Below are 12,456 nucleotides of genomic sequence, written 5' to 3' on the forward strand. Positions count from 1 at the left end.
TCTTAAGAGTAGCCAAGCATTTTACACACCCTATGAGTGTGTGTGTGTGTGTGTGTGTGTGCGCATGCAGTATGCAAGTATAAATTAAATACACAGTAAATATTCAAATAAAAACTTGCTTCTGTTCATTTTGGACTTCAGTCTGAGGGGTCTCATTATGGCTAGGAAAAAAACCTGAGGCTCTAAATATGCTGAACTTGGGAGATATATAGCTATAGAATTAGGTGAACTTATAAGGGAAGGAGAATGAGTTGTAATCAGTGATGAAGAAAAATAATGCTAGGCAAAGAGAGCGGAAGTAAAATCAAAGCAGATGCCAAACCCAGGAGTGTGTGCGTGCGCATGTGTGTGCGTGTTAGTATTTTATTGAGCCTGGAATACATTTATAGGGCCCCATAAATCATACACGCAAGGCCCTATTATGAATACCACACACCTACAGTATATGTATCTTTAATTAGCAAGGTACAAAGGGAGAAATAGCACTGGATCTTACAAATCCAGAAACATTTGTGGAGGAAAAAAGCCTCCCTCTCTTCTCCAAGCAGCACCAACATTTATCTTTCCTGCAGCAGTGTTTAAAGTGAAAAGGGAGTATCAGGAGAGTTTGATAGGATCCAATTAAATTCCAGCAGATAAAATAATGATGAATTGCAATTGAGCCCCGATGAGACATGATGCACATTATGCCATCCCCACAGTGCTGGGAAGGCATTGAGGTCATCAACTATAGAAAAATAGGACACTGTTGCAACTGTACTACTCGTGCAGAAAACAGTTAAGGGAAATGAGGTTGGAGAGTGATTGTGTGAGTGTAGATATTCAAAGTGGATGTATACAGTGTAATGGTGTTGTGCATGGATCTAGGAGATTAGCATAGAGGCCGTCTTCCTTACTGAGAGTCTTTCTCTCTTCATCACATGTGCTTTGGATATGGAACTGCAAAAGACAAATCGAGAAATCCAAGTTTCCTATTATGGTGGAGGCCATTTTTATGTTGTTTACTGCTCTGAATTAATGGGGTTGAAGTTGGATTCGGCCTACTAAGATAGCAAAAGCTCCTGCTCATACATTCCCCATTGAATACTCTGGTCCCTGACCTTTTTTAAAGTCCTCCTTGGTGACACTGTGCTTTGGCTTTTTAAAAAAAACCTAAGGTAGCCTGGTTGGAGTTCCCCTCTTCAGTGTACATCTAAGATATGTTGAAGGGAGTGCTGCTAGTCAGGAATAGCGTGTCTCAATACAGTGTGAGACTCAACAGTTGAGGATTGGAAAAAAAGGATTTTATTCCTTTTTCTTTGGGCTGAATGAAGTTGTTGTTGTTCAGTTGTGTCCTACTCTTTGTGACCCCATGGACCATAGCACGCCAGGCCTTCCTGTCCTCCGCTCTCTCCCTGAGTGTGCTCAAGTTCATATTCATTGCATCGGTGATGCTATCTAGCCATCTCATCCTCTGCCGTCCCCTTCTCCTTTTGCCTTCAATCTTTCCCAGCATCAGGGTCTTTTCCAGGGAGTTTTCTCTTCGCATTAGGTGGCCAAAATATTAGAGCTTCAGCTTCAGTATCTGTCCTTCCAATGAGCAGTCAGGGTTGATTTCCTTTAGGATGGACTGATTTGACCTCCTTGCAGTCCAGGGGACTCGTAAGAGTCTTCTCCAGCACCACAGTTTAAAGGCATCAATTCTTTGGCGCTCAGCCTTCACAGCCATACGTTGCTCCTGGGAAACTGGATGAAGTGGTCACCCCTAAACTGAAAAGCTTTTATATCCAGGCATCTGAGTTCTTTGTTTCAGATAACTTGTTAGAGCTGTTATTTGATGCTTGATTAGGTGGAACAAGATGAAACTTAATCAAGGGGAATGCTAAGCTAATGATCGGGGAAACGCCACACCAAGTATACCGGGAATAGAGGCATTTCCATCATTTGAGTTATTTAGATCTGGACTGATTGGAGCCTTGTGGAAGATACCCTTGCAAAAGAGACTCGGAAGCACCGTAACAGGTGCTCCATGAGCCTACAGCATTTATTTCACATTGCATCCTCTTGGACGGAGGGATGCCTCATATTAGGATCCGGATATCCTCAGCTTTCATTTTGAAGAAATGGTAATAAAGAAAACATTGACAACATTAATGCCATGGATATCTTTCTCCTCCCTCAATTATATTAATCTGTAATAGATGTTTTGCACCGAATTCATGCATTCATCTTCTCTTCCTTTTCGGGTATTCCTCAGTCTTTATTTCCATATGTATACTATGCCTCCGTGTGTCCTTCTGCATCCATCTGCTTGCTTGCTTGTCATGCTGTGTGCCCATCTGTGTAAGTTTCTGTCCACCTGCATATGTGTGTTCCTTTAATTTTTAAAGACAGAGCAGCTGTTTTGAATATAGACACACTTGGTGTATAGACTTCTGAAACAAGAAGCATTTGGCGTAGACATGCAGCAGGTGATTGACTTTTTAGTCAAAAACTGAGACAGTAGGTCAAAAGATGGAAGCAGATATCCAGTCTAGTGACCACTTTGTCCCACCCACAATTTAGGACTACCTGGTTTGGCTGAAAAGCATGTGAGCAAATTGAATAATATTTACGATCTGTTCAATCCTTGGAGTCATTGGCTTTTGATGCTGTATGAAGGCATATTTGCCGCTAGCTGTGAAATTGGGAGTATCCAAGCCTCAGGGCCATTTTATATGTTATAAATATTCTCTGTCTCAGGCAGAGAAGGGTTGTTCATATCACCTCCTAACTGATCCCTTTTTTAATTGGAGATGCCAGGGATTAACCTCAGGTTCTTCTGCATGCAAAGCATGTGCTTGACTGAGTGATGGGTCCCTCCCCAAATGTGCCTGTACATCACACACGTTTGGTAACTGTAGCAGTTTAATTATTAGAAAAGCAGCGTCAGGAAAGATATTCAATATACATTTTCACTGCATTTAATTCATTCTAGCAGATGGAGGTAGGAGAACTCAGTCCGTGATTTGCCACCCTTCTTCAGATGGGGAATCCGTTTTTTATATTGCCCTGAAGGCGGCTTGTCCTGCCTTTAGAGGTGCTTCATTCATTTGAGCCAGAATGGCCTATCAGGAATACAAAGGGAAGGAAGCCAGACACACCTAAACATTCATTATGGCACCAGCCTGATTTTGGATCAGTCATTGTGCTTCTTCTTTTAAGCCCTCATGTGAAAAATGAGGATTATAAAGTAGATTTGCTTCTCACATTCTCCAGTGAAGGGTAGGCGGAGGGGGCAGGTGGGAGTGTTGATTAGTTACTGTGTAAATTTCTATGGTGTGTAATTGCAGAGTGCTGCTGTAATCTAAATTATTTATTTATTTAGAAAAAGTAAATACAGATCCCGTTTGAGATTTCAAGGCATGCACAGGATCCATCTGTGTATCTGTCAACAACAAATAAATACAGCTTAGATGGAAATAATTGGCGTGCAGCCATTCCTCTGCTTAACTGCCAAGTCTTGGGGTCAGGAATCTGCAGCAATCATGACTGGCAAATCAGCAAGAGAAGCGCAGGAGCTTCCTTGCTGTGCCTGTATGTAACTCCTGCAGGAAAATGGCTCAGTGCTTCCAACCCAGGCTGTGGTGGTTAAATGCTATTCTTGGTACATTTTAAAGAGGCATTTATCTGTGAATATGATACCCTCTTATTTCTTTTAAGCTTCCTGCCACTAGATGCAAATTATGGGTGTTTGGATTATTTCTTGTTTTCATTATGACAATATCTGAACCTTTTGCTTGATTCCCCCCCCCCCCGCTTTTTTGATAATCTGCAACAGGGGTGCAGAACCTCTGGCCTGGGGTCCAAATCCAGCCCTCCTGGCATCCCAATCTGGCCCTTCTGGGTTCCCAGGTGGCCTGCCCCTTCCTCTGGCCTTTCCTTTTTCCCCCAACTACCAATCCTTTGGTGGTTTCCCAGCTTTTGTGCAGTTTTTCCCCATTTGAAAAGATGGAAATGCCTCTTCTAATGCTTAGTTACTGGCAGTGAGAGCATTAAGGTAAAACATGCTGGGGGTGTGTGTACTTTGGTCCCACTCCTTTTGCATTCAGCCCTGCCCACCACTGGAATGCAGCCCTCAAGAGCTTCTCTGAAATGGAATTCAACCCTCTGGCTAAAAGAGGTTATGCACCTCTGATCTACGATATAGTGTTGGTGCTTTCCTCAAGAAGAACCAGGGCAGAAGGCTGGGTTTCATGGGACTTGGTCAGAGTGCTAAGGGGTGGCCTGACAATATATATACACCAGCTCTTTAGCTACTCGTTCTGACATAACTAGTACTATTGCCTGACAAAAATGAGCAGTGATATTTTTCAGATGGTCATATACTTCTTTTCTTAATGTTGGAATTGTTGATCTCTGTCTCCACCAGTGAAAATAAAAGGATTCGGCTGTAGAGGCACTTCTCTTGATATTTCAGTGTCTGCCCCCCAAAGTCAAGCAAATTATATCCTAGCACAGCATTCCCTAACCTGGTGCCCTCCAGATGTTTTGGACATCAACTCCCATCAGCTCCAGCCAGCATGGATAATGTTCAGGAATGCTTGGAATTGTAGTCCAAAAAATCTGGATGGGACTAAGTTGGGGAAGGCTGTCCTAGGATTTCTTAGCGTTGAGTGTTGTAGTGGCGAAGCAGAGCAACAGCCTGGGGAACAAACCTAGGTTACAGTGTGCCATAGTCGTTATCCCAACCAATCATATTTGCAGAAGTGTAACACTGTAAAAATTCAGATGGAGAGACATTAATGACATTGGCTTGCTTGCTTGCTTGCTTGCTTGCTTGCTTGCTTACTTACTTACTTACTTACCACCTTTATATAATGCTCCACATCTCAACAGATTCGAGTGGTGAACAATAAAAGATAAAAGGAATAAAACACCACATTAGAAACAGTTGTTTTTTTAGAAACAGAATGCCAATAAAAACCATGGCTGGTCAATCAAGGAAAGCTTCTTGAAAGAAGGATGTTTTCAGGGTGTGCAGAAAACAACACAATGTTGGCGCATGTCTGAACTCCAGAAGCAGGGAGTTCGATAGAAAAGGGGTCACCACACTGAAGGCTCTTCTCTGGGTTGACTCCAGTCAGGCCGTAGGCCCATGCAGAACCATCAGGAGCATGCCCTCTGATGACCTCAGTGAGCAGGCAGGTTGATAATACCACAAGCAATGCAACCAGTTGGCAAACATGATTTTTAAAAAAAGAGTTTTTAAAGGTAGCATTACATCATGATCTTCCAACATGTTTATTTGGAAATAAGCCTTACTGATTTCATAAGACTACCTTTCAAAAAAGTGTGCTTTGGATAGCAGCCTGAGACTGTTCTAGATTATAGAGTACTTACAATCTGAGTGGTTAAAGAATGAGAAAAGAGTGGATTCTCCTCACTCCCTGCCCTTCAGTCTCTCAGCCCATATTAACATGAGGATGGGGGATTCTACTCTGCATTAACAATTATAAGCACAGAATCATGGGATGGTTTTATATATACGTTGAATAAGAGGGAGAGATCTTCTATATGTGCTTTAAGAGAGTTAAAATACCAAATTGCATAAAAAATAAAAACAAAGTAGAAGCACAAGTAAATGTTTGGCTGTGTCTGTGTAACATGAGCATGTGGTGTCAGACTTCTGGCCAAAGCTTAGGCTTGTTGGCTGCTTTCCTGTGTGCCTTCTCCAAAACACCCACCTTTCCTGGCTTCCCCTCTGGCTCTTGGGATGCATGTCAGTCTCCCTTCCTATACGCAGTGCTAGGATAGCCAGGAATAGTTCAGGCCATTGTTGGCAAAACCAAAAATCTGGCTTGTTCTTCCTCCGGTTGAGTCATGGAGAGACTAGCAACTGCGGAGGCAGACTGATTCCTAGTCCTTTTCCCCTCCAGATGTGCCCATCCGTCCTTTCTGTCCCACTGGAAAATTGAAAGATACGAGTAAATCACGTTCAACACATTCTTCAGTGTGTAAGGACATGCTAGGCATATTTCAAGCAAGCAAACCTAGTCTTTGCCCTTCCTGCATTGAAGATGGTGGGTTGATTATCTTAAGCATAGCTGTCCAAATTGCAGATGAGATACAAGTCCTATGCCTGGACTGTATCACTTCATGCAGATGAGGGCTTACATTATTGGCCCCTCCATATTGCACATAGAAAATTAGATGTCAGGGTTTTATCCTAGTTCTTTCCCTGACATGTTAGTTTTCTGTGTATGGGAATCTTACTTTTTCATGGAGGAGCAATCCATCACCATCGTGGGGGAGACTGCACCTACCATTCCGAAGTGGTGCAGAGGAGATCAGTTTTACTGCCTTTTCTGTAGTAACACAAAGCTTTTTTCCTGCCTTTTGCAGAGCAAACTAGTATTTTCTCTTGAAAACAGGAGTGTATTTTCCAGGCTTTGCACTGTGTGCTGCCAGAACTGTCATGCTGAGGAAGCCCAGACAGCTATGTGTGGAATACCGGGGGTGGGGGTGGGGGCTAGAGAAGGTATTCCCCTGGATAACTTTCAGGTTATATCTGATGAGCTTTTGGATTCTGGCCTGCTTGGTGTTTGCCCACACTTTTTGAAGATGGCTCAGTCATGGAATTAAGTTCTTGGGAAATGGACACCCTCTACTTAGCTGTGTCTGCTTGAGACAGAATGGCTAGAGCAATGGAGGATGAACTTTTTAACAAGTGTCATGTCTAGAGGAGGCAATAATGCTATCCTAGTGCATGCCACAGCACATAACACTGCACTTTTGGGATAGTTCTGCTTCTAGTCAATGTAGGCCTGACTCTGTGCCATTGTCAGGCTCACAGGACCTCCTGCTACAGACTGGATATGTCGTAAACGCCATGTGCTTTTGCCACTGTGCTATAGGATGACCACCCATTGTTTAGAGGGTGTTTGTAAGAGATTAGGAGAGGATGCTGCTGGACTTCAATATACTTTATCCTTGGATCTAGTAGGAAGTACCTGACTTTCAGAGACTTAACCCAGAAATAAGGATCTTGCTCTGCACTTGAATATTACACAATTACGTTTTTTAAAAGCTCAGGTATCTTTGTTTGATTGAAAGATCAATGAGCATGCTCCTGGATTAATCTGCTGATACGTCACTGTGAGTGGGATGTGCATGGGGCGCTGGAGGAACATTTTAAAGTAAATGTTCTAACAAATATATTCTCCTGCAACAAAAAGTAAACTAACATACAACCACATGTGGGAATCAGGCTTTTAGTATTCTTAATTCCAAAGACAATTATCTGGCCCTTAGAAGATGGCGTGACTCACTGGACTTCATTAAATACTCCTTGGACTCACAGGTTAATGTTCAACCTGTGCTAATTTTGGCTCTTATTTATTATTTGTTTATTCTTGAAATTATACAAGCTAGGCTTCAGCAGCATGTGAACCGAGAACTACTGGAACTACAAGCGGGGTTTCGAAGAGGCAGAGGAACTAGAGATCAAATCTCCAACATTCTCTGGATCATGGAGAAAGCAAGAGAATTCCAGAAAAACATCTATTTCTGCTTCATTGACTATGCTAAAGCCTTTGATTGTGTGGATCACAACAAACTGTGGCAAATTCTGAAAGAGATGGGAGTACCAGACCACCTTACCTGTCTCCTGAGAAACCTGTATGAGGGACAAGAAGCAAGAGAAAGAACCAGACATGGAACAACCGATTGGTTCAAAATTGGGAAAGGAGTATGACAAGGCTGTATATTGTCGCCCTTCTTATTTAATTTATATGCAGAGTACATCATGAGAAACGCCGGGTTGGATGAATCACAGGTCGAAATTAAGATTGCCGGGAGAATCATCAACCACCTCAGATATGCAGATGATACCACCCTAATGGCAGAAAGCGAAGAGGATCTCAAGAGCCTCTTGTTGAGGGTGAAAGTGGAGAGTGCAAAAGCGGGTTTGAAACTCAACATTAAAAAAACGAAGATCATGGCATCTGGCCCCATCACTTCCTGGCATATAGAAGGGGAAGAAATGGAAGCAGTGACAGATTGTATTTTCTTGGGCTCCAAGATCACCGCAGACGGTGACTGTAGCCATGAAATTAAAAGACGCTTGCTCCTTGGGATGAAAGCTATGGCACACCTAGACAGCATAGTAAGAAGCAGAGACATCACCTTGCTGACAAAGATTCGTGTAATCAAAACTATGGTTTTCTCGGTAGCAACGTATGGCTGTGAGAGCTGGACTATAAGGAAGGCTGAGCGTTGAAGAATTGATGCCTTTGAACTGTGGTGCTGGAGAAGACTTACGAGTCCCCTGGACTGCAAGGAGGTCAAATCAGTCCATCCTAAAGGAAATCAACCCTGAGTGCTCATTGGAAGGACAGATACTGAAGCTGAAGCTGAAATATTTTGGCCACCTAATGCGAAGAGAAAACTCCCTGGAAAAGACCCTGATGCTGGGAAAGACTGAAGGCAAAAGGAGAAGGGGACGGCAGAGGATGAGATGGCTAGATAGCATCACCGATGCAATGAATATGAACTTGAGCACACTCCGGGAAAGAACGGAGGACAGGAAGGCCTGGCGTGCTATGGTCCATGGGGTCACGAAGAGTCGGACACGACTTAATGACTGAACAACAACTTGGTGTTCACTGAATCCTAAGACTCTCAGCCAAACAGTTGCAGACCAGTCCTATGCACGTATACACAGAAGTCTCATTGAATTCAGTGGGACTTACTGTCATGTAGAATGCATAGGATTGGAGCCTCAGTGGATTATCTTCAGAAGCAGATCGTCAGTGAGCTGCTTTATCTGGTCATTAGAGATATCTTGTCCTTCAATATATTAACAGGGTGTAACTAGACTTCCCCTTTCTATCCCTGCAATGACTTTGTTTAAGGCTGCTTACAGGACAGTTGGCAAAACATTTGGAGATAAGTCAAGATTCACGAAGCTCTACAAACACAATTAGTAAAATCCAACATAATTCCTCTTTAGAGTAGACCCACTGAAATGAATGAAGTTAGTCATGAGCCAAGAGCCATTGTAGTGACCTCTACACTATTACCTGGGTTCTAACTTTTGCACTGTCTGGAAGAATGGGGGGAGATCCCATGTGACCCACACCCATGTGTGGGTTTAGCTCAGCCTTGGAATTAGGTACTCACCTGGTCACTTTCAGTGGGTAACACTTTCTTCCAGGCAAATCTGCATGGCCACATCTCTGCTGCTGGGCCACAGTGCGCACACATTCTCTCTCTCTCCCTCTCTTCTGCCAGAGTACACAAAGACTGGAAAGCGGGGAGGAAGGATGTAGGCAACCACTCCCCATAGTCCCAATTGCAAGGCTAATTCAGCTCAGAAGGTAAAATATTAATATTATAATATTGTTAAGTACAGAACAAATCTGTTCTATTTATTTATACTGTTACTGTATTTTATTATTTTTGTAAGCTTCATTGAAGTATTTGAGGAAAGGTGGGCTATAAATAGTTGATTGTATGCATGCATGTATGTATATTTTAAAAAAAGTAAACAGGGTTGGTGACCATCCCTTCATTTCTGTGAATATTAGTAGTGTGTCTAGTGGCTTCAAGACACCTTGTCTTGATTGTTCATGGCTTGGATTGTGAACTCTCATTTTGTCTCAGTCCTTGAACTGTGAAATACGTTGCTGCAAATCTCCATAAGTCTTCATTATCACCAGCAAGGATCTTCTAATTAAGGAAGGTCTGTGTTATCTGAAGCAGAAATATACACATCCCTCTCTTAAGTGTGAGCTGCTTTAGTCAGGGCAGGTATCTGAAGGGTTAAATAATCTACCACCCCCATTCCACGCCCATTCAGAAGGAACTCATTTCCAAAAAGAGCCAGGACAGAGAAATGCAAATAACTGTTTCGGACAGCTGCAGGCTGTATGCCTTCCTGAGATGCCAGGGCCCCAAATGAGACATGTCAGAGTACAAATTGAAAATGCCAATTTCACTTATGCTGCCACGCTGCTCGTCACAGCTAAATCCTTCCCTGCCACCCCTCCCCCCACACTTCCCACTTACCAAATGATGGGTGCTTCTCCTTAGTGTAAATCTGCCTGACTTCTTGGGTTATTCCTGTAGTGGGCTTCTTCAGTCTATCTCCAATTAGTAGGATGCAGCTACAAAGGAATCGGATCAGAATATGCACAGAGACTCTTCGGCTATCTTTGTCCTAGTGATCCATATTTAGTTTGTGTTTTGCATATACGCTTTATTGATGTGAGCTTACATAAGCTCTACTTCCATTTATCTGAATGTCTAATTATTTCAGTATTGCCCACTGAAGGGAGTGCTTGGTTTATTTGTTTCAAATATTGATAGGATAGCAATTTTATAGTAGATCTAGGAATAACACAGATAGCTTGTGTGGAAGCACCAACTTCAAGAAGAGTCCTTTTCAGAAGCAGAGTTCAGTCCATTTGTTTAAATGTTACATTTTAAAAAAATGTAAAGTTCCCTAGAAATTTTTGCTGAAGGGCACTATAAAAATATCCTAAATATATGAACATAAGAAGAGCTATGCTGGATCAGACCAAGGGTCCATCTAGTCCAGCATTCCGTTCACACAGTGGCCAACTAGCTGTCGACAGGAAACCCACAAGCAGGGCATGAGTGCAATATATACACCAGTCCCTGAATGGGAATTTGGCTGATATACTGTGCATGGTTCTTCCTTCAAAGTATTGTACGTCATTGAATGCCATATTCAATATTCACTGACTTTCATTAGTAGAAGAATACTGTCCACAGTAAATGTCATACAGGTAAGGATATTTGACTCTGATCACTTTCTCTCTATATCGCTTTCACTTTATACCAGCCTTTATTGACGATGTTTTGGACTTCAACTCCCATCAGTCCCAGCCAGCATGGTCAGTAGTCAGGAATGCTGGGTGTTGTAGTCCAACACATTTGGAAGGCACCAGGGTGGGTGAGGCTGCTCTGTACAATGATGTCTATGTTGTCCTATTGAAAATTGCTCTGTTGTAAATGTATATTCTCTTGATGTATGAAAGACTTATGGCTTACCGTCTGAAAAAGAATTATTTGAAGCACTGTTGTCTATTCTCAGGAGCTTGTCTGTTTCTGATATTTAGTTTTGTTTCCCATTCTGCATCACGTGCTAGCTTTGTACTTTTGTTTGAATACTTTACAGGTATCACATCTGGTTTTTTGTATGTATCTGTTAATTAAGCACAAAATAGGCTTTGAAGGAAGCTGACGAATGGAAGCTGGAACCTTCATGGGGTGGGGGTAGCGGGAGCTTGGAAATATGTGTGTCAAGGGGAGGAGGACCCATGCTCCCTTCATCTTTCTGTGTGTCGTAAGCTGTGAAGGCAAACTCAGTGCCATGGGCTGAGGGAGGGAGAGGTTCCAAGGTGCAGGGAGAGCTGATTCTGTAGTGTCCATAGCTCCCTAACAAACTCCAGCAAGCCATGAATCTTTCATTTAATCTCTTCTGACACGCCTGTCATTTTCTCCAGAGAGGAGCGGAGAATCTCTCGCCGAAGGAGGTCATTAGCTGTCAGGGAAGGTTCCGACTGCCTTCCTGTCTTGGTATCGATTAAGCCTCCACATGCGCGCAGGCACAGTGAAGGGAATATTGATGAGGCAGCCACAAGTTTGGCTTGGGCTAGAAATTGGGTTTATCTTTCACTGGGGTAGGAGAGGCAAGGGCTTGTGGTGATGTTGGATGGAGATAGAATTCCAAATTTGTGTCTCTCTGAAACCAGACCTCCCAGAAATGCGTTCTACCTTCGGTCTGTTACGTTTTCATTCCCTGTATGGGATATTTCTTTCCCCTACTCTAGGAAAGGCAGAATCCAGTGTTGCCAGCTTTGGAGAGCAGAGTGATGGCTCCAACTGCTGCTTAGTTTCAGATATCACTGTTTATACAGTTCATTAGAAAATGTTTCCTAAACTTTCTTCTCATCTGTGTTGCAGGTCTGCAGCATCACTGAATGCTGGATGTTGATTAGAATAAAATCATTTGCATTTGTACCTTTTATTATATATTTCTGTAGTGAGAATGCTATACATGGGTTGTACATGATTGGAGAAGCTTTGAAAATCAGGTTGTCTCTGGTTGTGTATTTGCTGACAGTGCTTTTTTTAAAAAAGGAATCCAAATTCTACACCCAGGTAACACACCTTCTCTGCCAAGAGAAGCTAAAGTCTGCAGTCCAAATAAATTATGCACACGATGTGACTTTAAATAGATTTGCTTAGTTCTCATCAAATGTTTCTGGTTTTGCTAGTGATAGGAGGGGTAAAGAGCTATACCAGAGTACAGCCAAACTCTGTCATCATTGTTAATGTGGGCAAGGAGAAGGCTGCGGTGGGCAGTCCTAGGAATGTGTTGGACCAAACCAAGTTCAGATACTTTTTTCCCACAATGCCTTCTGTCTAGGAAGGAGCTTGAAAGATAAGGAAAATTGTGCTGTTCTC

General features: G+C 42.7%; 1 protein-coding gene across 2 annotated transcripts in view; it reads left to right on the forward strand.

Annotated features, from left to right (window-relative positions):
- PLXNA1 (plexin A1) overlaps window positions 1-12,456 on the forward strand; it is a 395,495-nt gene that overhangs the window by 289,398 nt on the left and 93,641 nt on the right. The window lies entirely within an intron of this gene.

Source organism: Heloderma suspectum, chromosome 2 (assembly GCF_057233095.1).
Source record: "Heloderma suspectum isolate Gila_16-S chromosome 2, 16-S_ref, whole genome shotgun sequence".
NCBI classification, from domain to species: domain Eukaryota; kingdom Metazoa; phylum Chordata; class Lepidosauria; order Squamata; family Helodermatidae; genus Heloderma; species Heloderma suspectum.